Source organism: Nycticebus coucang, chromosome X (assembly GCF_027406575.1).
Source record: "Nycticebus coucang isolate mNycCou1 chromosome X, mNycCou1.pri, whole genome shotgun sequence".
Lineage (NCBI taxonomy): Eukaryota > Metazoa > Chordata > Mammalia > Primates > Lorisidae > Nycticebus > Nycticebus coucang.
The window spans coordinates 175976531-175982076 of record NC_069804.1 but is presented as its reverse complement, the minus strand read 5'-3'; positions in this window follow the sequence as shown (position 1 = coordinate 175982076).

The window sequence follows — 5546 nt, the reverse complement described above, 5'->3', positions numbered from 1 at the left end:
TAATCTTAGGATGAATGATAGCTGGGTTAAAGATGACATTAAGAAGGAAATCACCAAATTTTTGGAACAAAATGATAACAAAGACACAAATTATCAAAACCTGTGGGATACTGCAAAGGCAGTCCTAAGAGGGAAATTTATAGCATTGGAAGCCTTCATCAAGAAAACAGAAAGAGAACAGGCCAACAGGTTAATGGATCATATCAAGCAACTGGAAAAGGAAGAACATTGCAACCCCAAACCCAGCATAAGAAAAGAAATAACCCCAAATGAGGGCAGAATTGAGTGAAATTGAAAACAAAAGAATCATTCAAAAGATCAATGAAACCAAAAGTTGGTTTTTTCAAATGATTAACAAAATTAATAAACCTAACCAGACCAGACCTAACCAACCTAACCAGAAATAGAAAAGTAAAATCTCTAATATTGTCTATCAGAAACAATAAAGGACAAATAACAACAGACACTTCAGAAATTCAAAAAAATCCTCAATGATTACTACAAAAATTTCTGTTCCCAGAAATATGAAAATCTGAAGGGAATGGATCAATACCTGGAAGCACACCACCTTCCTAGACTCAACCAGAAAGAATTAGAAACCTTGAATTGCCCTATATCAACTACTAAAATAGCATCAACAATACAAAATCTTCCTAAAAAGAAAAGTCCAGGACAAGATGGCTTCACATCTGAATTCTATCAAACCTTTCAAGAGCAACTAGTACCTATATTATACAACGTTTTCCAAATCATAGAATAAGAAGGAATACTTCACAACACATTCTGTGTAGCAAATATCACCCTGATACCCAAACCAGAAAAGGATCCAACAAAGAAAGAAAATTATACACCAATATCATGCAAAAGTATTCAATAAGATCTTAGCAAACAGGAGTCAACAACACATCAAAAAAATTATACACCATGATCAACTTGGTTTTATCCCAGGTTTACAGGGTTGGTTCAATATACACAAATCTATAAATATAATACATCACATCAATAAAATAAAAAAACAAAGACCATATGATTCTCTCAATTGATGCAGAAAAAGCCTTTGATAATATCCAGCATCCTTTCTTGATCAAAATGCTTAAGAAAATAGGCATAGAAGGGACATTTCTTAAACTAATAGAGGCCATTTACAGGAAACCCACAGCCAATATCATATTGGATGGTGTAAAATTGAAAACATTTCCACTCAGATCAGGAATGAGGCAAGGATTCCCACTGTCTCCACTGTTATTCAACATAGTAATTAAAGTCTTAGCCATTGCAATCAGGCAAGTGAAGGTGATCAAGTCTGTCCGAATAGGGTCAGAGGAGATCAAACTCTCACTCTTCACTGATGATATGATCCTATACCTGGAAAATCCCAGGGATTCAACTTCAAAACTCTTAGAAATGATCAAGGAATGCAGCAGCGTCTCAGGATACAAAATCAATACTTACAAGTCAGTAGCTTTTATATACGCCAACAATAGTCAAGCTGAAAAACCAATCAAGGACTCTATTCCTTTTACAATAGTGCCAAAGAAGATGAAATATCTGAAAATTTACCTAACAAAGGACATGAAAGATCTCTATACAGAGAAACTCTGAGAAAAGAAATAGCTGAAGATGTTAACAAATGGAGAAACACACCATGCTCATGGATGGGAAGAATCAACATTGTTAAAATGTCCATGCTACCCAAAGCAATCTACAGATTTTATGCAATCCCTATTAAAGCACTATTGTTGTGCTTTAAAGATCTTGAAAAAATAGTACTTCATTTTATATGGAATCAGAAAAAACCTTGAATAGCAAATACATTACTCAGAAATAAGAACAAATCAGGAGGTATCACATTACCAGACTTCAGGCTATACTATAAATCTATAGTGATCAAAACAGCATGGTACTGGAAAACAGAGTGGTAGATTTATGGAACAGAATAGAGAACCAAGAGATGAATATAGCTACTTATTGCTGTTTGATCTTTGACAACCTATCAAAAATATTCAGTAGGGGAAAGACTCCCTATTTAACAAATGGTGCTTGGTGAGCTGGCTGGTGACCTGTAGAAGACTGAGACTGGACCCCAACCTTTAACCATTAACAAAAATTGATTCTCACTGGATAAAAGATTTAAACTTAAAGCATGAAACTGTAAAAATTCTATAAGAGAGTGCAGGGAAAATTCTTGAAGAAATTGGTCTGGAAGAATATTTTATTAGGAGGACCCCCCAGGCAATTGAAGCAACACAAAAAATACATTATTGGGGTCTGATCAAACTAAAAAGCTTCTGCACAGCCAAGAGCACAGTAAGTAAAGCCAACAGACAACCTTCAGAATGGGAGAAGATTTTTGCAGGTTATGCTTTTGACAAAGGTCTGATAACCAGAATCTATAGAGAACTCAAACTAATCAATAAAAAAAGAATAAGTAAACCCATTTCTATGTGGGCAGGAGACTTGAACAGAAACTTTTCTGATGAAGACAGGCACATGGCCTACAAACAAATGAGAAAATGCTCTTCATCCTTAATCATCAGAGAAATGCAAATCAAAACCAAGTTGAGATACTATCTAACTTCAGTAAGACTATCCCACATCACAAAATCCCAAAACTACAGATGCTGGCATGGATAGAGAGAGAAGGGAACGCTTCTACACTGCTGGTGGGAATGCAAGCTAATATGACTGTTTTGGAAAGAAGTTTGGAGAACCCTCAAGGAACTAAATGTAGACCTACTGTTTAATCCTTCAATTCTTCTACTAGGTATATACCCAGATGATAAAAAATTATTTTACAACAAAGACATTTGCACCAGAATGTTTATTGCAGCCCAATTCATGATAACCAAAACATGGAAACAGCCCAAGTGCCCATCAACCCATGAATGGATTAACAAATTGTGATATATGTACACCATGGAAAACTATGCAGCCATAATAAAAGATGAAGACCTCACATCTTTTGCGTTTACCTGGATAGAGCTGGAACACATTCTTCCTAGTAAAGAATCTCAAGAATGGGGGGAAAAGTATCTAATGTACTCAATACTACTGTGAAATCAATATATAACTATCTACACACTCATATGAGTGGCAAAACATATGAGAAGAGGAGAGAGAAGGGAGGGGAGGGGGGATATGGGAGGACAGAGAGTATTTGGGGGGGACCTCACCTAATGCACATGATGCAATGGTACATTTAAAAACTATTAAGAAAAGAGTGTAATTGTGATGGATGTGTTAGTTCATTGTAAGCATTTCACATTGTATATTGAAGCAGTACCATGAACCCCATAAATGCATCAATGTACAAAGTTACAAAGTTATGATTTAATAAAAATAATTAAAAAAATAAATAAAAATAAAAGTAGTCATAGCACTAAGACCAACAGATAATCAACATCAACACATTCCTTGTATATGTGTGTATAGACATTTTCTGTCATATCTTTACCGTTGATGTCCTGCTTATGTCTGACATATGTAAACCCATATATTCTAATGGCTTTACTGATTTGTTCAATTTTTTTTAAAAAAGTATTTTTTTATTGTTTGTGATTTATTCATTGAGGGTACAAAGAATTAAGGTACCCTGATTGCATTTGTGAGATAAAGTGCCTTTTATATTTGTATCTCACTCCCACGAGGTGTGTCATACACCATGACTCTCATCTTCCCTCATCCTCTCTCCTCACTGCCTCATTCCCCTACACCACCCCTTGTATTAGCTCATCTACTGCCTTAATATTAAAGTTTTGTACATTGGATTTTTGCTTCTCCATTCTTGTGGTGCTTTAAGAAGAATGTGTTCCACTTCCATCCAGGTTAATACAAAAGATGTAAAGTCTCCATCTTTTTTAATGGCCAAATGCTATTTCATGGTATACCTATACTATAACTTGTTAATCCATTCCTGGGTTGGAGGGAATTTAAGTTGTTTCCACATTTTGGTGATTGTAAATTGAGCTTCAATAAACAGTCTAGTGCAAATGTGTTATGATAAAAGGATTTTTTTCCTTCTGGATAGATGCCTAGTAATGGGATTGCAGGGTCAAATTGGAGGTCTAATTTGAGTTCTATGAGGATTCCCCATACTTCCTTCCAAAACGTGGTATTAGTTTGCAGTCCCACCAGCCATGTAAAAGTGTTCCCTACTCTACACATCCATGCCAACATCTCCGGCTTTGAGACTTTGTGATGTGGGCCATTCTTTTTTTTTTGTAGAGACAGAGTCTCACTGTACCGCCCTCAGGTAGAGTGCTATGGCATCACAGCTCACAGCAACCTCTAACTCTTGGGCTTACGCGATTCTCTTGCCTCAGCCTCCCGAGCAGCTGGGACTACAGGCGCCCGCCACAACGCCCGGCTATATTTTTGTTGCAGTTTGGCCGGGGCTGGGTTTGAACCCGCCACCCTCGGCATATGGGGCTGGCGCCCTACTCACTGAGCCACAGGCGCCGTCCATGATGTGGGCCATTCTAACTGGGATTAGGTGATATCTCAGGGTAGTTTTAATTTGCATTTCTCTGATGATTAGGGATGGTGAGCATTTTTTCATATGTTTGTTAGCCATTAATCTGTTTTCTTTAGAGAGGATTCTATTCATGTCTCTGGCCCAGTGATACATGGGATAGTTGGGTCTTTTTTTTGTTTGTTAATTTGAGTTCTTTGTAGATCCTATTTATCAAGCTTTTGTCCAATTCATAATATGAAAACATCTTTTCTCATTTTGAAGGTTGTATATTTGCTTTGGTTGTTGGTTCTTTGGCTATACAGAAGCTTTTCAGTTTTTAGTTAAGTCCAATTTGTTTATTTTTGTTGTTGTTGCGATTGCCATGGAAGTCTTCTTCATAAAATCTTTCCATAGGCCAATGTTGTCAAGTATTTTCTCCACACTTTCTTTGAGGATTTTTATTGTTTCATGCCTTGGTTTAAATATTTTATCCAACTTGAATCAATTTTTGTAAGTGGTGAGAGGTGAGGATTAAATTTAAATATTTTACGTGTGGTTATCAAGTTCTTCCAACACCATTTATTGAATAGGGATTCTTTTCCCCAGTGTACGTTCTTGTATGGTTTATGAAATATCAGGTGGCTGTAAGATGTTATTTTCATCTCATGGTTTTCTATTTGGTTCCTAATGTCAATGTCTCTATTTTTGTGCCAATACCATGCTGTCGTGGTCACTGTGGCCTTATAGAAAAACCAAAAGTCTGGTATTGAGATACCCCTGGCTTTGTTTTTATTGCTAAGCATTGCCTTGGCTATATTGGGCTTTTTCTGTTTCAAAAAAAAAATGAAGAGTTATTTTTTCTGCATCTTGAAAGTATGATGATGATATTTTAATGGAGATTGAATTGAATCTATAGATTGCTTTGGGAAGTGTAGACAGTTTTCACAATGTGGATTCTTCCCAGCCATGAGCATGGTATGTTCTTCCATTTGTTAGTATCTTCCGTTATTTCTTTTCAAGGGTTTCATAATTTTCTTTATACATGTCCTTCACCTCTTTTGTTAGGTGTACTCGTAGGTATTACTTTTTTTTA